The 21449-nt window shown below is 43.1% G+C and overlaps 1 protein-coding gene and 1 pseudogene across 2 annotated transcripts in view; both read left to right on the top strand.

Moving 5' to 3' along the window:
* The window catches only part of LOC147092602 (ribonuclease inhibitor-like), a 640499-nt gene that overhangs the window by 329564 nt on the left and 289486 nt on the right, over positions 1-21449 (top strand). The gene's annotated exons all lie outside the window — the stretch shown is intronic.
* LOC147092605 (uncharacterized) lies at positions 8268-9131 on the top strand (annotated as a pseudogene).

The raw sequence follows: 21449 nt of genomic DNA, 5'->3' as shown, positions 1-21449 counted from the left end.
CATATGCCTTTTTAAACATCTTGTCTACCTGCACCGCTGCCTTCAGGGATCTATGTACATGCATGCGAAGGACCCTCTGATCCTTTGACCTTCCTAGGGTCTTACCATTCATTGTTTATTCCCTTGCCTCACACTTCTCAGGGTTAAATATCATTTGCCACTGTTCTGCCCATCTAAGCAACCCGGCAATATCGTCCTGTAGCCTGAAACTTCCCTCCTCGCTATTTACCACTCCACCAATTTTCGTGTCGTCTGCGAAATTACTGATCATATATCCTACATTCATATCTAAATCATTAATGTACACTACAAACAGCAAAGAAACCCCCCAGCACCGATCCCTGCGGTACAGGACTGCACACAGGCTTCCAGTCACAAAAACAACCTTCGATCATCGCCCTCTGCCTCCTGCCACTAAGTCAATTTTGGATCCAATGTGCCAAAATGCCCTGGATCCCATGGGCTCTTACCTTCTTGACTCGTCTCCCATGTGGGACTTTGTCAGAAGCCTTACTGAAGTCTACCTAGACTACATTTACTACACTACCCTCATTCACACACCTAGTCAACCTCTCGAAAAATGCAATCAAATTGGTTAGAGTTGATGTCCCCCTGACAAAGCGATGCTGACTATCCTTGATTAATCCTTGCCTCTCCAAGCGGAGACTAATTCTGTCCCTCGGATTTTTTCCAATAATTTGCTTACCACTGATATTAGGCTCACTGGCCTGTAATTCCCTGGTTTATCACTACTACCCTTCTTGAATAATGGTACTACGTTAGCTGTTCTCCAGTCCACTGGCACCTCCCCTGTGGCCAGAGAGGTTCTGAAAATTTGTGTCAGAGCCCGTGCAATGTCCTCCCTTTCCTCACACAGCAGCCTGGGATACATCTCGACTGGTCCTGGGGATTTTTCCAATTTTAAGCCCGCTAAAACTGGTAGTACCTCCTCCCTCTCAATACTAAGTTGTTCACGTATATCACAACCCCCGTATCTGATTTATATGCCTATATATCGTCCTTCTCCATAGTGCACACAGATACAAAATATTCATTTAAAACCTCACCTATATCTTCCGGCTCTACACAGAGTTTGCCACTTTGGTCCCTAATGGGCCCTACGCTTTAACTGGTTATCCTCTTGCCTTTAATATACTTATAAAACAACTTGCAATTTTCTTTTATTTTGCCTGCCAGTGTTTTTTCATGCCCCCTCTTCGCTCACCTAATTTATTTTTTAAATACCCGCCCCTGCACTTTCTATACTCCGCTAGGGATTCCACTGTTTTAGTCCTTTGTATCTGCCAAAAGCCTCCCTTTTTTCCTATTCCATTCTTGTATATCCCTTGACATCCAGGGTACCCTGGGCTTGTTGGTCCCACCCTTGACCTTTACGGGAACATCTTGGCATTGTACTCTCTCTATTTCCTCTCTGAAAGACTCCCACTGCTCTGATGTGAATTTTCCTACAAGTGGCTCATCCCAGTCCAATTTGGCCAGATCCTGCCTTATCATATTAAATCGGCCTTCCCCCAATTTAGAACCTTTATTTCTGGTCCATCTTGTCCATTTCCATGACTACCATTAATCTCACTGAATTGTGGTCACTGTCACCAAAATGCTCTCCTACTGACACTTCTACAACTTGCCCGGCTACATTCCCTAGAATTAGGTCCAGTACTGCCCCCTCTCTTGTAGGACTTTCTACATACTTGCTCAAAAAGCTCTCCTGGATGCACTTTAAGAATTCTGCACCCTCTGAGCCTTTCACACTCTGACTATCCTAGTTAATATTGGGGAATTTGAAATCCCCTACTATTATTACCCTATGATTTCTACATTTCTGTGAAATTTGCCTACATATCCTTTCCTGTATCTCCCCCTGAGTACACTCCCAGCAACGTGCTTGCTCCCATTTTGTTTTTAAGTTCGACCCATATATCCTCATTAGAGGAACCTGCTAAGATATCTTCCCTCCTTACAGCAGTATTTGACTCCTTGATTAATATTGCAACACCCCCTCCCAATTTAAACCCCCCTCTGTGTCGCCTGAAGATTCTATACCTCAGAATATTGAGCTGCCAGTCCTGCCCCTCACTCAACCATGTCACTGTGATAGCAACAACATCATACTCACATATGTCCATCAACATCTTCAATTCATCTGCCTTACTCGCAAGACTCCTTGCATTAAAATAAATGCCATCCAGACTTGCCGTACACCATTGTGCCGTTAAATATTTGCTCTGCCTTCCGGGCTGAATTGTTTTTTCCTCTATATTTGGTTGTGCATCACCCGCTACTATAGCTCCATTCCGTATCCCATCCCCCTGCCAAGTTAGTTTATACTGCCCCCCACCCCGGCCCCCCTCACAACAGTACTAGCAAACCTCCCTGCAAGGATGTTGGCCATTTCCGGTTCAGGTGCAACCCGTCTGACTTGTACAGGTCTCAACTTCCCCAGAAGCAGACCCAGTGATTCAGGAAACTAAAGCCCACCCTCTTGCACCAACTCTTTAGCCACTCATTCATCTGCTCTATTCTCCTATTCCTATACTCACTAGTACGTGGCACCGGGAGTAATCCAGAGATTACAACCTTTGAGTTTTGTCCTGCTTCTTAATGTGCTATCTAGCTCCCTAAACTCTTGTTGCAAGACCTCATCCCTCTTTCTACCCACGTCGTTGGTTCCAATGTGAACCACGACCTCTGACTGTTCGCCCTCCCCCTTGAGAATGCCCTGCAGCCGTTCAGTGACACCCTTGACCCTGGCACCAGGGAGGCAACATACCATCCTGGAGTCACGTCTGCGGCCACAGAAACTTCTATCTGTTCCCTTTACGATAGAATCTCCTATCACTAATGCTCTCCCAATAATTGTGCTCCCCTGCTGTGCAGCTGAGCCACTCATAGTGCCACGGACTTGTCTCTTGCTGCATTCTCCTGAGAAACGATCTTCCTCAATCAGTATCCAAAATAGAAAATCTGTTAGAGAGGGAGATGGACCCAGGGGACTCCTGCACTACCTTCCTAGTTGATGTACTCTGTCTGGCAGTCACCCATTTCCTGTCTGCCTGTACACTCTTTACCTGCGGTGCGACCACCTCGTTAAACATGCTAGCCACGAAGATCTCAGCTTTGCGGATGCTCCACAGTGACTCAAGCCACAACTGCAACCCCAAAAAGCAGTTTTGAGTAGCTGCAGCTGGAAACACTTCCTGCAGATGTGTTCGCCCTGGACACCTAAAGTGTCCCTGACTTCTCACATAGCACAGGAGCAGCACTCCACGCTGACAAGCTGCCTTGCCATGTCCTACCCTAAAGTTACTCCCTTTACTTCCTTTAAATAAAAGAATACTAAATACACTAGGGACCGTACTTCCATTTAAATGCTACATACTCTAAACTAGTGACCTTACTTTTACTTTAACGAATGGACGGTAAAAATACTCACCAGGTCCTACTTACCAATCAGCTCCTTCCCTGGTTGTGACGTCACTTTAACGGTGTTGCAGTTGTTTTTGTTTGACTGCTCCCGCTCTCGGGCTCTTTCCTGGGTGTAAAGTAAGAACCATTTCTGACAGGGTGAAAAGTTAGGAAAAACAAAGGCGAAGCAAGGGAGCTCCTCCTTCCACTCCTCACCTAAATCTCCAATTCACCAAACTCGCAGCACTCTGTTTGAACTGCACTCACGAACAGTAATATTAGAGTAGAGACACCACCAGTACTGTTAGAGTATGGCCACCACCACTAATGTTAGAGTAGAGTCACCAACAATAATGTTACTGTTGGGCCACCGCCAGTAACGTTAAAGTAGTGTCAACACCAGTAATGTTACTGTAGGGTCACCACCACTAATGTTAGAGTAGAGTCACCACCAGTAATGTTAGAGTAGAATCATCACCAGTAATGTAAGAGTTTGATCACCAGCAGTAATGTTAGAGTAGGGCCACCACCAGTATTGTTAGAGTAGGGGCACCACAAATAATGTTAGAGTAGAGTCACCTCCAGTAATGTTAGAGCAGAGTCATCAGCAGTAATGTAAGAGTAGAGTCACCACCATTAATGTTACTGTAGGGTTATTACCAGCAATGTTAGAGTAGGGTCACCACGAGGAATGTTAGCGTAGAGTCACCACCATTAATGTTAGAGTAGGGTAACCACCAGTAATGTTACTGTAGAGTCACCACCAGTAATCTTCGAGTCGGGTCAGCACCATGAATGTTAGCATAGTGCCACCACCAGTAACGTTAGAGTAGGGTAACCACCAGTAATGTTAGTATAGTGTCATCACCAGTAATGTTGGAATAGATTCACCACCAGTAATGGCAGGGTAGGGTCACCACCAGTAATGATATAGTAGGGTCACCACCAGTAACGTAAGAGTGGAGTCACCACTAGTAACGTTAGAGTAGGGTCACCACCAGTAATGTTAGAGTAGGGTCACCACCAGTAATGTTAGAGTATGTCATCAGCAGTAACGTTAGAGTAGGGCCACCACCAGTAATGTTAGAGTAGGGTCACCACTAGTAATGTTAGAGTAGGTTCACCACCAGTACTGTTAGAGTAGAGCCACCAGCAGTAATGTTAGAGTAGGGTAACCAACAGTAATGTTGGTGTAGGGTCACCATCAGTAATGTTAGAGTAGGGTCACCACCAGTTATGTTAGAGTAGGGTCACCACCATTAATGTTAGTGTAGTGTCACCAACAGTAACGTTACAGTAGGGTCAACACCAGTAATGTTAGGGAAGAGTCACCACCAGTAATGTTAGAGTAGAGTCACCACCAGTAATGTTAGAGAAGAGTCACCACCAGTAATGTTAGAGTAGAGTCACCACCAGTAATGTTAGGGAAGAGTCACCACCAGTAATGTTAGAGTAGGGTCACCACCAGTAATGTTAGGGAAGAGTCACCAACAGACATGTTAGAGTAGGGTCACCACCAGTAATGTTAGAGCAGGGTCACCACCAGTAATGTTAGAGAAGAGTCACCACCAGACATGTTAGAGTGGGGTCAACAGCAGTAATATTGTTGTTGGTTCACCACCAGTAGTGTTAGGGTAGATTCACCGCCAGCAATGTTAGAGTAGGGTCACCAGCAATAATGTTAGAATAGGGTCACCACCAGTAATGTAAGCGTAGAGTTACCACCAATAATGATAAAGTACAGTAACCACCAGTAATATTAGAGTAGGGTCACCACCAATAATGTTGCTGTAGGGTCACCAGCAGTAATGTTAGAGTAGGGTCACCACCAGTATCGCTGGATTAGAGTCAACACCAGTAATGTTACTGAAGGGGCACCACCAGTAATGTTAGAGTAGAATCTCCACCAGTAATGTTAGAGTGGAATCAACACCAGTAATGTTAGAGCAGGGTCACCATCAGTAATTTTAGAGTCGATTCTCCCCCAGTAATGCTAGTGCAGGGTCACAATCGGTAAGGTTATAGCATGGTCACCACTAGTAATGTTAGTGTAGTGTCATCAAATGTAATGTTAGTGTAGTGTCACCAACAGTAATGTTAGAGTAGGGTCACCACCAGTAACGTTAGAGGAGGGTCACCACCAGTAATGTTAGAGTAGGGTCACCACCAGTAATGTTAGAGTAGAGACACCACCAGTAATGTTAGAGTAGAGTCACCACCAGTAATGTTAGAGTTGCTTCACCACCAGTAATGTTAGATTAGGGTCACCACCAGTAATGGTAGACTAACGTTACCACCAGTAATGTTAGAGTAGGGTCACCACCAATAATGTTAGAAAATTGTCTCCACCAGTAATGTTAGCGTAGGGTCACCACCAGTAATGTTAGAGTAGGTTCACCACCAGTAATGTTAGAGTAGGGTTCCCACCATTAATGTTAGGGAAGGGTCACCACCAGTAATGTTGGAGTAGTTTGACCATCAGTAATGTTAGAGTAGATTCACCACCAGTAAAATTAGTGTAGGGTCACCATCAGTAATGTTAGAGTTGAGTCACCACCAGTAATGTTAGAGTAGGGTCACCACCAGTATTGTTAGAGTTGAGTCACCACCAGTAATGTTAGAGTAGGGTCACCAGCAGTAATGTTAGAGTATGGTTACCACCAGTAATGTTAGAGTAGGGTTACCAGCATTAATGTTAGGTTAGGGTCACCACCAGTAATCTTAGAGTAGTTTGACCATCAGTAATGTTAGAGTAGAGCCGCCATCAGTAATGTTAGATTGGGCCCTCACCTGTAATTTTAGCGATGAATCATGGCCAGTACTGTTAGTGATGAATCATCGCCAATAATCTTAGAGCGTGTCATCACTAGGTATCAATAGAGTAAAAAAAACACATTTAACTTCCACAATGAATGAGTGAAGTTTTCACCGAATGAATTTGAGACCCCAAGAGCCTAACGCAGTATCCAGGAGGGATGTTCCATTCAGCGTTGCGTACAATTTCCACATTGGCGGCCCGGCGCACTGAAGCGGAAAATCGCCACTTGTTTGCTAAGTGACTGTAATTAACGCCACTTATTGTGTAACACTTTATTTTCTGACCGGGGCACAGATTTTCTATAAATGGGGAGTATTCACTGATCTCATATAGATTCCATTCTGAACCGTAAAGCTGGACAGATTTCGCAGTTTTTTTATTTAATGGAACTGCCAACAATTCTACAGATAAATCAAGTTTACTACCCTATTCTCGCAACATTTGGGGCTCCCGGTAAGTCAATGTATTCTGTTGGTTAATAGCTGTGGACTAGCTTGCTGTTAATATAACCGATTCCGAGCATGTCCTCATTGCAGAGTTATTGATCCACCGGAATCAGTCGAATATCAGCGGGAACGCTATTAGTCCGCACGGCCGCTGATGCGCTGTTCTGGCCGCTCGATCGTGGCCACCGGGACCTCAACCTTCCTCCGTCTTCTGAGGGAGGGCCAGGCTGATCCCCCGGCCCCTCCAACAGTATATAGATCATTAAAGAATGTGTTGCTTAATGTCCACGGTAAACATTTCATCTGTACCGTTGTTTCCTGTCTACTTTAAGTTGATAATTCCTTGTCCCGCAGCCATCCATCAGAGGACTGTGAAAGATATTTGGAGCAATAATTGCCGCTCAGGGAGCTGCTCCCCTCCGCTCGGCTGCAAAGAACTTTCGCGGCTCCACCAGCTCCCGCTCTGTTACCGAGCAGCTCCCTCGGGGCCATTAGAAATAGAAAAAACGTAGAGTTTCGACCTACATCGAATGTTTGTGGCTCAGCTGAATGTATTATTTGAATTCATATCTTTTCAGTAATTATTTGTAAATTATATTGAATACAACTGACATCTGATGCCGCTCCCGAAATCCCCCTCGTCAAGTAAACCGATGAGATTAAATGTAAAATTCCATCGATTGCGCACTGGGGCCGCTGTAGTAACTCATAAAATTGGATCGGTGCATCACATGGTACCAGCCTCATGGCGGGATGGGTTCAGCGCACCACACTGCAATGGAATATGTGTTTGGATGTATTTAAGCGAATCCGTTTGTTTATTGACTGTGAAAATTAACAAGTTATAGAGCCATCCAAGGTTCCCCTTTAAGGGACTTTAATCTGTAACAGTGCTGTCCCTGTGAGGTACTGCAGCTTGATCTGGACCGCACCGTTAAAGACTGAACGGAACCTCAAAGGTTTTCTAACGAAAGGTTTCAACAGGAAACGTAAACGTTGTTTCCCTCACCACAGATGATGCTTCTCCTGCTGAGTATTTCCACCATTTTCTGTTTTCAGGCATGAATATAGTGTCAGTGGCGATAGCGATGGAGCTTCATTCGGAAGAGATGGATCATGTTCGGCTGATCCGGAGTCGCCCGTTTTACACTGTCGCCCAAAATCATAATTCCCCTCCGTTGAGCCATTAGTGCCAGGCTGTCGGTGGTGTTGGGGTCGCTATCCGTTACCATTGCCGATACTGAATATGAGCGCCCTCCCAGCACCAACCTCCACCCACCGGCTTGACTCAGTCTGACTGAAGTGTGCTGGAAGGACTGCGCCTTCTCAGCCCCTCGATATCGAGTGTTTAACGATTACTTTCGTTTGAAAAGGGCTATTGTCAATATTCGTCTGTATAATAACGTGTGCATAACCTTCAGGAGGAACACATCGGTTCATCTCCCCACAATACGATGTAAGATTTATCCGCGTGTCCCCATTACTTACCCTTGCCCCTCTTTCTTACAGCGAACCTATTGACAATGGTGATTCTCTCCAGAGGAAAATGCGGCCTTTTCAAATGTATCTCGGTCTACATGGTGGCCATGGCAACAGCAGATCTACTGGTCATGATCCTCAATGTAATCGTATATAACATTTTGAGTATACACTTCCCATATTCATTCCTGTCCTACACATCCGTTTGTAAGTTCATGATGTACATGTCTTGCACCAACCTGGATATGTCGGTGTGGTTTACCGTCTCCTTCACATTTGACCGTTTTATTGCTATATGTTGTCAGAAGTATAAAACAAAGTATTGCACCGTGAGAACTGCGGCCGCGTTTATAACAACGGTCTCTGTCCTGGTTTATTTAGAGAACATCCCCTATTGGTTTGCCTTTGAACACAAACAAATAATCAGCAATGTTCCCTGGGGTTTCCGCCCCAGTGCGGCCTTTTTCTCATCGCCTGCAGGTGTAGCTTACTACCGCTTGGAAAATATTTTCATTACGTGGCTTCCTTTTGTTTTGATATTATTGCTTAATTGTTTGACAATCAGGCGTATTTTAGTGGCTAGTAGAGCCCGCAGGGGACTCCGGGGTCACAACAGTGAGAATCAGAGCGATCCAGAGATGGAGAACCGAAGGAAATCCATCATTTTACTGTTCACTGTATCGGCCAGTTTTGTATTGTTGTAGCTGACGTCTGCCGTAAGTTTTATACTTAACAACCTGGCCGTGCATCACCGAGGCGATTATGCAGCCCCTGCTTACATCGCCTCTGACACCGGATATCTGCTCATGTATTTGAGTTCCTGTACAAACACGTGTATTTATGCAGCTACACAAACTAAATTCAGGGAAGAGCTGAAGAAGCTGGTGAAATCTCCTTGGGCATTTATTCAGATATTGGTTAAAAAAATGAAAAGTCAAACCAAAGCTTCCTGTCCAAACTAGAGTTAAATTATAGCTCGTGTTCTATTTTAGAATGTCTGCCTTTCTGTTCGGTCGAAAGCAGATTGTTGTTTTGAAATTGAACAGGTATCAGAAATCACTTCTCCCACTTTGTGCCGTGTGTTTTATGTGTGATGCATTCCCCGGGTGAACATAACCATTTCCTGCTGAAACAGCGCCCTTCCCGCTCAAGATTCAAAGAGAACGGTCATGATTGAGCTTCAGCAGTGGAGTGGAACGTGCGCATCAGCGTTAATTGCCTCACAACGTAGGCACTGGAATGAGACACCTTCCTTAATTAACAGATACAGTTTCCTTTAATATAGAAACAATGGCCCAGAAATTCGGGTCTCCACGGGTGACTAAGCACGGGGTGATCACGCGAAGGCCCAACGAAAGTGCTGGTTTTGTGCATGCACAGCGCATGCGCGGTAAAGCGGCACTTCAGTTCCCCTGAAAGAAGGGGTTAAGAGGCAGAACGCGTGGGTGGGGGGGGGGGAAAGGCTGCGCATGCGCTTCGAACTTACCTTTTTTTTCCAGGTTTCGCCGGGAAGGTAAGTCTGCAGAGGTTAGACATGTAAAAACCAGGTGCAAGGCCTGATTTTAACAAGGTAAGTGGTGAATTAATTAAAATTAAAATTTTTTTAACAGGTTTATTATTTGTAAATACATTAAAGAAAGGTATGTTTATTTTTAGCCCCGTAAGGAAATGTAATTAACTTTTTCAAAAATGTAAGTTATTGTTTAAAATAGTTACTTCATGTCATTTATAGTTATTATTATAAAAATGTGATTTTTAAAAATGTATTTGAAGTTTTAGTGATGTTTTGGGGCTTATGGTATTTATAGGTTTGACAGGTCTTCCTGTGAAAATTATGAATAAAGCATTCCCTGCTACCATTGGCTCTCCATTGCCCACGTGATCCCAGGGGACGCATTGAACTAACTGTGCCCCTGGGATACGCAAGCACTGCGCGCCGGTAGTTGGAGGAGGCCCAGGATTGCAATTCCACGTGGGCCTACAGCTCAACGGCTAGCGCGCAAGATATGTGCAGGTCGGAGGCTTGCACCCACGGGAAGCCGCCGACCCGAATTTCTGGGCCAATGTTTTACAATGCTGGTTATCTGTAATTGTGTAATTTCGGTGTGAATATTGCAGGCGCTGGGCTCCCCATCAGACTCAACCCCCATTGTCTCCAGAACCAATGGAACGGGGCCCTGTCTCCTGACCAGTGTCTAATGATGGAGACAGTAGGAACTTGACTTGTCAATGTGGCATTAGACATCTTTGTTTACAGATATTTACTGAAAATCTCAACTGGTCATCACAATGTTGGAATGTTATAACAGTCCATTTTCCACCAAACCAGTCCTTGTTGGCATTTACTCTCCAGCCGAGCCAAAAGTTCCAATCACTTCACCTACACGTTCTCAACATCCCTTCAACCTATTTATATTCAGCCACATTTGCAAAGTAATCTTCAATATTGATGTAACTTCTTCCTCCGTTATATTCAGTCTCACAACTCACCATGCAAAGAGGTTTTTCGTACCTTTAGTTCTAAATCGCTTACATTTATTAGTTAATCTCTGGCCGTTACTCCTTGATCCTTCAACTAATGGAAGGTGTTCACTTCCATCTATCTTGTCCCATCCCTTCTTAATGTAAACCACCTGGGCAGGACACGCCAAAAGATACGAGTCTGGTATCAATGCACAGTCTAGTGAAAGTCTGGACACTGTAGTGAAGTTGGTTAATTGCTAGCTTTCTCTTGGAGATGGTTGTGTTCTTGCTTTAGATGAAGAAAGGAAATAATATACTTGATAGCCTGGCAAACATGCGAAACATCAGGACCATTCAAGGGCGATCCTAATCATTCACCGACCGACCCCCGATCCATTCATAGATTGCCAGAAGGGACAGGAATGGCTTGCATCGGATGACTGGCACTGTAAGTTCCTGGGAGATCGCTGTGTTTGCAGAAGTGACGCGTTGTGCATGAAGCAACCAGCCTGCTCTCTGCGTGATGAAGTTACTCTGGAGAAAGAATCCAAAACATGGTAAGTCACGCAGGCAACAGCGCCACATAAAATGGTTAATGTGTCTCTGGAGAGTGAGGACATGTGTAAAACCAATGAATGGAGATCTCAGCAATAGAATAGGCCGAGATAGACCTATGATGATGAGGAGATATTGTTTAGTTTTGACCTGAAATACTCTAACGTCAACAAAGAGGGCGCTGTAAGGAAAGGGTTAATCAGGCTAGCTGAACGTACGCTAATATTACACTGTGTTGTTTTTTCTTTTTTTCTTTCTATTGTAGTAATGTTAATTTTCAGCATTTTCCTGTTAAGCCGGAAATACAAGTCTATTTAAAGTATCGCGGGGCTGTTGGGCCAGGGCTGACCCTGCAGCAATGGTCAGTTTCAGGATGAAGTAATAAGCTATTTAATTAAACACATCCCATTGCAAACAGATTCGTCAATTTCAGGGAACTTTCTCCCTTTGGTAACAGTTTGGGAAGAGAGTTAGTTTTGCAAAAGGAAAACATCTGGACATCGATCATCATTTTCAAATAGTACTTTAGATACAGAGACAGACAGTCTCACTAGTAAAGGTTTCACTTGGTACCATTGCAATTATATGAGTGAAATTATCTTTCAGATAAATCAATTATATTGTCTTTATGTGCAGTTTTATTTTAACTTTGATATAATTGTGTAATGCAGAATTGTGAGGATTTACATGTACCGGGAGCGAGAAAAATGAATAAAAATGAAGTTTTGAATGAATATTCGGTTTCGTAAAGGCCTCCGATACTGAGCTCAGGACTGTGACATATTTGGGTCACCACACCAATCATCATCAGGTGTGGATCTAATGTTTACCTTTTAATTGTGTGTGTAAGGAACATTTCATGTATTATGTACTTAATAAACCTATGACGCCTCACTCCAATGTTCAAGAACATTATTGAAAAGCTAATGCTGACAATAGCCTTTGTAATTTAATTGTGAATGGGCTTCATTTATTAACTGTGATTAAGACTCCGTTTTACCCGTCATTCTTTAACGTTTCACTTGACCCAGATGTTCTCCAAAACCAAAATCCTCTTGGTTGCAGGGCCCCGTGGAGCCCCGGCTCTGTCAGTCTGTCTGGCATCCAGCATCTGGGAAATTGCTCATTTGCCACGGGCAGTTCTGTGTAACAGGCTCATTCTCATTTAACTGGATTCAGACGGCCAACCGTATTTAAGGCAGGAGTCAGGCAGCAGGCAAAGGTTTTAAGTCTATCAGTCAGCGATGTTCTGCACCCAGATACAATCGTGAGAAGTGGATGTGTAATCAACCACATCATCCAAAAATAACATGTAAAATAAAAAGCAAAAGCATGAAAAATTAACCATTACATTACCAGGTCACATTCAATCTGATGTCGTTGACATTCCCTGTCCCCCGTTTCTAATTAACCAGTTGTTGTATTCCCTTTTGTTTCTATATTTCTAATTAAACAGTTACTGTGTTTCCCTGACAATCCCATCTCCTCTATTTCTAAATAAACAGTTACTGTCCCCCAGTACCCTTGTTCTAAAAGAACAGTTATTTACTGTGTTACCCCCATGTCACCTTTTATTTTATTTCAAATTAGACTGTTAATTTATTACCATGAAACACCTTGTCCTCTATTACAAATTGTACAGTTGCTGTCTTCCCCTGTCCCCTAATTCTAAATGAAGTGTCATTGTGTTCCGCTGGTCCCTATTTCTATCATCAGTTGCCATATTCCACTGACCTCTTTTTCTAATTAAACAATTACTGTATTCCACTGAATTCCCCTTTATTGTATTTCTAATTTTGCTGGCTTGTTCCCCTGAATTTCCCTGTCCTCTAGATTTTATTATGAAGATTAGGAAGAATCCTGTTCCATAGATAGACAGTCGCTCCTGAAATGTTGTTTCCAGAGAACAGTTTTGAATTTACCCTCTTCAATCTCAGGTCGTGTCTTCTGGTTCTACTGTTCTGGACAAGGTGAAACAGCTCGACATGGTCCACATTATCGAGTGGATAAAGAGCAGTAACTCGCACACATTCAGCTCCTGGATATTCCTGGGATCCTTGTGTGTTAGTCATAGGATTGTTAACATGAAAAGAGTACCTGAACTTCTGGTGCTGAGGTCAAAATTTTCAGTGGTTTCCAATTCAGGATCGAACAGCCTAAATCTCAGGCCGGTATAAAAAAACTAAGCAGATTTGCCCTGTTACTAAAATTTCACTATGGAAATCTCATATACTAACATACTCTACTTCACTACAAAGTCACTAAAATAAACATTGTGAGTAGCGCGCAAGATCCCATTCGATTTAATGTTTGATGATTAAGTTGCTAATGGCCTAGTCAAAAACGCTGAAGGAATGTTGGCCTTTATCTCAACCGGGATGAAAAATTAAGGTGAGCAAGTTATGTTTCTGTTGCAGCGAGCCTTGGTGAGAGCCTATCTGGAGTGCTTCATTCGGTTTATGGCACTGCACCTCGGGAAGGATGCATTGGCTTTGAGGAGGTGCAGCTTAAACATCGACTTAAATATTGAAAACTAACAGAGGCACAGACGGGGGATGAACACGCGCTCTGCGGTTTATCAGACCGACTGATTAATGCTGGATCACCGCAAAAGCTCCACGCATCATCATTGACCCCGGACATACCACTCCAGGTGTCATACTCCAGATGTCACCTACCAGGTGCCACATTCCTGATGCCATACGCCTGATGTCAAACATTTGCAATGTTAGTTTCTGAATTGATCTTCCGCCTCAAGGAGCTGGTGTTCTGATTGGTACTCGTTACATTTCTACCTCCATTAAAATGCATTAATGATATTCTCTTCAACATATTTCATGTGGTAGCGAGTTCCACATTCTAAACACTCTCTGGAAAAAGAGTTATTCTTGAATTCCTACTGGATTTATTAGCGAATATCTTATATATATCAGCACTATTTCGGATACCCCACAATCATAAATATTTTCCATACTTCTACCCCCTGATAATTTTGGATACTCTATTAGGTCGGCCCTCAGCCTTTTCTTTTCTAGAGAAAACGTTCCCTGCATGTCGAGTCATTTTTGATATTTACAACCTCTCAGTCAATTAGATTTTTCCCTCGTGTTGTTTTTCTCACCACTTGCCGCAAGCCCAGTCTTCTTTTCAGCTTGTCCAGTGCCTCTATATCGTTTTTTTTGTACTTTTCAGACCAAAGTGTGCACAGTACACCAAGGTGCAATACAAGTCTACTGTTGGAGTATGTGGCCATCTTATTCCTCCTCCCAAAATAAAACACCACACGCATTTTTATATTGAAATTAAATTGCCATTTACACTCCCATTCTGTAAGTTTGTTACCCTCTTATTGTATGTGGTCGCAGTATTCTTCCGCATTAACTAACGCTGCCAATTTGGTGCCAACAGCAGACTTGATAGTGCACTTCAGATTATTGAGTCCAAGAATATTGTGCAAATGGTGAAAACAGTGGTCCCAGCAACGAACATTGTTCAATGTCACTTCCGGCCTGCCACCAGTCTGAGTAACCCCCACTCTGTTTTTTTTGTAGCCAATTTGTTTTCAATTCTGTTACTTGTCCCCTGACTCCACATGCGCGAATCTTAGTCTCGAGTCTATGATGTGGAAACTTATCAAAGGCCTTTTGCTTATTGACTGGAGTGGGAGACTCAATGGATTGGATCATATCAATGGATTGGGAAAGTCAATGGATCAGGATCTGTCAATTGGTTGGGGTAGTCAATAGACTCGGATATATAAATTGATGAGCACTTTTGATGATTGTAAACATCTATTCTTTTCAGAAACAGCAGCAGATTACGTTTGCATAATGGTAACATTTCTGGCATAGAAATCCAGAGGCCTGGGCTAATTATCCGGAGACGTTATTTCAAATCCCACCGGGAATTTAGTGAATTTAAATTCAATAAATTCAACAAATCTGCAATAAAAAGCTAATATCAGTAATGGTGTCCATTAAACTATCAGATTTTCGTAAACACAACCAATTCACTAATGCCCCTTATGGAAGGAAACGTGCCATACTTACCTGATCTGTGACTCCAGACCCGCAAAAATATGTTGACTCTTAACTACCCTCAGAAATGGCCTAATAATCCAATCAGTTTTATCAAATCGCTGCAAAAAGAGAATGAAATCGGATTGACCACTAGGCGTTGGATTAGGACACAACAACGGCATGCCCAGCCAAGTCAACCGTTTAAGACCCTGCTCACTAACATATGGGGACTGGGGCCAAAATTGGGAGAGCTGATTCCCAGACTAGTCAAGCAACAGCCTGACATAGTCATACTCACAGATTCATACCTTTCAGTCAACGTCCCAGACTTCTCCATCAGCAAGGAAACCTCCGTCTGATTACCACCTACCTTATCTGATGAATTATTATTCCTCCCTTTTGAATAGCACAGGGCACAGAATATAATCTGGGTGGGGGAGTTCAATGCCCATCACTTAGTGTGGCTCGGTAGCACCACTACTATCCGAGCTGGCCGAGTCCTGAAGGACATTACCGCTACACTGAGCTTGCTGCAGGTGGTGAGAGCATTAACTTGAGGGAAAAACATACTTGAACTCATCCTAAAAATCTGCCTGTCCCAGTAGAAATTCTACATGTCAGAATTGGCAAGAGTGACCACCACACAAATTTGTGGAGACGAAATCCCGTTTTCACAGGGCGAACACACTCCACCATGTTGTGTGGCACAACCACCATTCGAAATCGGACAGATTCAGGTCACTCCTGCCTTCCACCCTATTACAGACCTTCCTTTTAGTCCCCCCAACTCTCCCAGCCTCTGTACTTGCTTAATACCTGTTACATCTCTATGATGCACAATGATCGACCTGAAACGTTAGCTTTATTTCCCGATCTCGGAGGGAGTGAATGTTAAAGGTGCTGGATGAGGTGCCAATCAAATGGGCTGCTTTGTCCTGGATGGTGTCGATCTTCTTGAGTGTTTTAGGAGCTGCACTCATCCAGGCAAGTGAAAATATTCCATCACACTCCAGACTTGTGCCTTTCGATGGTGGAAAGGCTTCGGGTATTGAGACTGAATGTCACTTGCCGCAGAATACCCAGCCTCTGACCTGCTCTTGCAGCTGCAGTATTTATATGGCAGGACCAGTGAAGTTTCTGGTCAATGGATATTAATGTTGAGGGATTCCAGCTACAGTAATAATATTGAATGTCAAGGGGCGGTGGTTATACGCTCTCTTCTGGGAGATATTCATTGCCTGGTACACGAGTGGTGCGAATTTTAATTGCCACTTGTCAGAACAAGCCTCAATGTATTTCAGGTCTTGCTGCATTCGGGCATGCACTCCATCATTATCTGAGGAGTTGCGAATGGCACTAAACACTGCACAATCATCAGTGAACATCCCGACTTCTGACCTTATTATGGAGGGCAGGTTATGGGTGAAGCAGCTGAAGATGGTTGGGCCTATGACATTGTCCTGAGGGACACTTGCAGCGATATCCTGAATCTGAGATGTTGGGCCTCCAATAACCACGACCAGCCAACACTGTGCTCGCTATGATTCCAGCAAATGGAGATTTGTTTTCCCTTGATTCCCGTAGACTTCAATTTTACTAGGGCTCATTGATGCCACACCCGGTCAAATGCTGCCTCGATATCAAGGGCAATCACTCTCATCTCCCCTCTGGAAATCAATTATCTTTTCCATGCTTGGACCAAGGCTGTAATGAGGTCTGGAGCCACGTGGTCTTTGCGGAACCCAAACTGAGCATCGGTGAGCAGGTTATCGGGGAGTATGTGCTGCTTGATAGCACTGTCGATGACACCTTCAATCACGCTGCTGATAACTGAGAGTACACTTGCCCAGGTTGGATTTTTCCTGTTTCTTTGTGGATAGGACATACCAGGCAATTCTCCGTGTTGTCGGGTAGATGCCAGTGTTGTCAATGTAATGGTACAGCTTGCATAGATGCGCAGCAAGTTTTGGAATACAAGTCTTCAGCACGTCAGCCAGCATATTGACGGCACCCTTAGCCTGTGCTGTATCCAGTACGCACAACCGTTACTTGATATCGTGTCTAGTGAATCGAATGAGCTGAAGACTGGCTTCTGTGATGGTGGGGACCTCAGGAGGAGGCCAGCCTCGTTCATCCACAGGGAACTTCTGTCTGAAGAAGTTTTCGAACTCTTCAGCCTTGACTTCTGCTTTCATGTCATGGGCTTTGCCATCATTAAGGATGGGGAAGTAGTTCGTAGAACCTCGTCCTCCCATTAGTTGCTTAATTGACCACCAGCATACACATTTGTATGTGGCAGGACTGCAGAGCGTTGATCTGATCCCTTACCTTGGGAATCGCTTAGCTCTGGCAATGGACATGGACTCGAGATTGCGCACTTTTAATGGGAAGCATACTGGATTGGGAAACAAGAATGCGTGATAAGTGACCAGTCCATCATCATGCAAATGAGTTAGCTGAAATACGGGCAAACAGCGATCAAAAAGAATTATACACAGGAACTAATAACAGACGTGGAAATATCTTAATACAATGGATATTTAGATATACTGGTAATAGCGCACAATGTTAAAAGATCGAGCCTTGCAAAGGCATAATGTGGAGTTGAACCCGCGTTCTTTGTCTTAGAATACCTACGCCTTAATGCTTATCCTGCCACAACTTAAATGGTGCTGATGAATTTAAGTTTATTCCACTGCTGATGCCAAATAAATATCATCATTAATAGATTGGGAAAGTGACAGGATAGATACCATCAATAGATTGGGAAAGTAAATGGACAGATGCCATCAATGGACTGGGATGTTGAATGGCCAGATACAATCAATGGATTGGGAAAGTGAATGGACAGATACAATCGATGGATTGGGAAAGTGAATGGACAGATACCATCAATGGATTGGGAAAGTGATTGGACACATACCATCAATGGTTTGGGAAAGTGAATGGACAGATACAATCGATGGATTGGGAAAGTGAATGGACAGATAACAGCAATGGATTGGGAAAGCAAATGGGCGAATACTATCAATGGATTGGGAAAGTGAATGGACAGATACCATCACTGATTGGGGAAAGGGAATGGACAGATACCATCACTGATTGGGGAAAGGGAATGGACAGATACAAGAAATGTATTGGGAAAGTCAATGGACAGATATCATGAATGGATTGGAAAGGTGAATGGACGGATTCCATCAATGGATTGGGTAAGTGAATGGGCAGATACCATCAATGGATTGGGAAAGTGAATGGGCGGATATCAGCAATGGATTGAATAAGTGAATGGACTGATACCATCAATGGATTGGGACAGTGAATGGACAGATACCATCAATGGATTAGGAAAGTGAATGGACAGACACCATCAATGGATTGGGATTGTGAATGGACAGGCACCATCAATGGATTGGGAATGTGAATGGATGGATACCATCAATTGATTAGGAAAGTGAATAGGGAAATATTAAAATTGGAATGGGAAAGTGAATGCACAGATACCATCAATGATTGGGGAAAGTGAATGGACATATAAAATAAATTGATTGAGAAAGTGAATGGATAGATACCTTCAATAGATTGGGAAAGTAAATGGGCAAATACTACCAATGGAATAGGAAAGTGAATGGAGAGATAAAATACATTGATTGTGAGAGTGAATTTACAGATACCTTCAATAGATAGGGAAAGTAAATGGGCAAATACTGCCAATGGATTGGGAATGTGAACTGCCAAATACCATCAATGATTTGGGAAAGTGAGTGGACAGATACCATCAATGGATTGGGAAAGTGAATGGGCGGATATCAGCAATGGATTGAATAAGTGAATGGCCTGATACCATCAAAGGATTGGGACAGTGAATGGACAGATACCATCAATGGATTAGGAAAGTGAATGGACAGATACCATTAATGGATTGGGAAACTGAATGGACTGATACCATCAATGGATTGGGAAAGTGAATGGACAGATACTGTCAATGGATTGGGAAAGTGAATGGACAGATAACATCAATGGATTGGGAAACTGAATGGACATATACCATCAATGGACTGGGAAAGTGAACGGACAGATACCGTCAATGGATTGGGAAAGTGAACAGACAGATACCATCAATGGATTGGGTAATTGAATGGACAGATACCATCAATGGATTGGGAAACTGAATGGACTGATACTATCAATGGATTGGGAAAGTGAATGGACAGATACCGTCAATGGATTGGGAAAGTGAACGGACAGATATCATCAATAGATTGGGCAATTGAATGGACAGATACCATCAATGGATTGGGAAAGTGAACGGATCGATAACATCAATGGATTGGGAAACTGAATGGACTGATACCATCAATGGACTGGAAAAGTGAATGACAGATACCATCAATGGATTGGGAAAGTGAATGGACAGATACCGTCAATGGATTGGGAAAGTGAAAGGACAGATACCATCAATGGATTGGGAAAGTGAATGGAGAGATATCATCTCTGGATTGGGAAACTGAATGGATCGATACCATCAACGGTTTTGGAAAGCAAATGGGCGAAACTATCAATGGATTGGGACAGTGAATGGACAGATACCATCACTGATTGGGGAAAGTGAATGGACAGATACAAGAAATTTATTGTGAAAGTGAATGGACAGATACCATCAATGGATTGGGAAAGTGAATGGACAGATACCATCAATGGATTGGGAAAGTGAATGGACAGATACCATTAATGGATTGGGCAAGTGAATGGACAGATACCATTAATGGATTAAGAAAGTGATTGGACAGATACCATTAATTGATTGGGAAAGTGAATGGACAGATACCATCAATGGTCTGGGAAAGGTAATGGACAGATACCATCAATGGATTGGGTAAGTGAATGGACAGATACCATTAATGGATTGGGCAAGTGAATGGACTGATACCATCAATGGATTGGGAAAGTGAATGGACAGATACCATTAAAGGATTGGGAAAGTGAATGGACAAATACCATCAATGGATTGGGAAAGTGAATGGACAGATACCATCAATAGTCTGGGAAAGGTAATGGACAGATACCATCAAAGGATTGGGTAAGTGAATGGACAGATACCATTAATGGATTGGGTAAGTGAATGGACTGATACCATCAATGGATTGGGAAGTGAATGGACAGATACCATCAATGGTCTGGGAAAGTGAATGGACAGATACCATCAATGGATTGGGAAAGTGAATGGACAGATACCATCAATGGTCTGGGAAAGGTAATGGACAGATACCATCAATGGATTGGGTAAGTGAATGGACTGATACCATTAATGGATTAAGAAAGTGAATGGACTGATACCATCAATGGATTGGGAAAGTGAATGGACAGATACCATCAATGGTCTGGGAAAGTGAGTGGACAGATACCATCAATGGATTGGGTAAGTGAATGGACTGATACCATTAATGGATTGGGAAAGTGAATGGACAGATGCATTCAATAGATTGGGAAAGTAAATGGGCAAATACTACCAATGGAATGGGAAAGTGAATGGACAGATACCATCAATGATTGGGGAAAGTGAATGGAGAGATAAAATAAATTGATTGTGAAAGTGAATGGACAGATACCATCAATGGATGGGAAAATGAATGGAGAGATAGCTTCAATGCATGTGGAAAATGAATGGACCGATACCATCAACGGACTGGGGAAGTGAATGGACAGATACCTTCAATGGGTTGGGAAAGTGAGTAGACGGATAACATCAATGGATTGCGAAAGCAAATGGGTGTATGCTATCTATTGATTGGGAAAGTGATTGGACAGATACAATAAATTGATTGTGATGTGAATGGATGGATACCATCAATGGATTGGGAAAGTGAATGGACAGAAACTTTCAATGGGTTGGGAAACTGAATGGACTGATACCATCAATGGATTGGGAAAGTGAATGGACAGATACTGTCAATGGATTGGGAAAGTGAATGGACAGATAACATCAATGGATTGGGAAACTGAATGGACAGATACCATCAATGGACTGGGAAAGTGAACGGACAGATAACATCAATGAATTGGGAAACTGAATGGACTGATACCATCAATGGATTGGAAAAGTGAATGACAGATACCATCAATTGGTTGGGAAAGTGAATGGACAGATACAATCAATGGATTGGGAAAGTGAATGGACAGATACCATCAATGGATTGGGAAACTGAATGGACTGATACCATCAATGGATTGGGAAAGTGAATGGAC

The sequence above is a fragment of the Somniosus microcephalus genome, unplaced genomic scaffold (genome assembly GCF_052327205.1).
Source record: "Somniosus microcephalus isolate GS21.2 unplaced genomic scaffold, FLI_Smic_1.0 unresolved_chr2, whole genome shotgun sequence".
Classification (NCBI taxonomy): domain Eukaryota; kingdom Metazoa; phylum Chordata; class Chondrichthyes; order Squaliformes; family Somniosidae; genus Somniosus; species Somniosus microcephalus.
The sequence above is the reverse complement of the archived record's forward strand: the minus strand, read 5'-3'. Positions and strand labels throughout refer to the sequence as shown.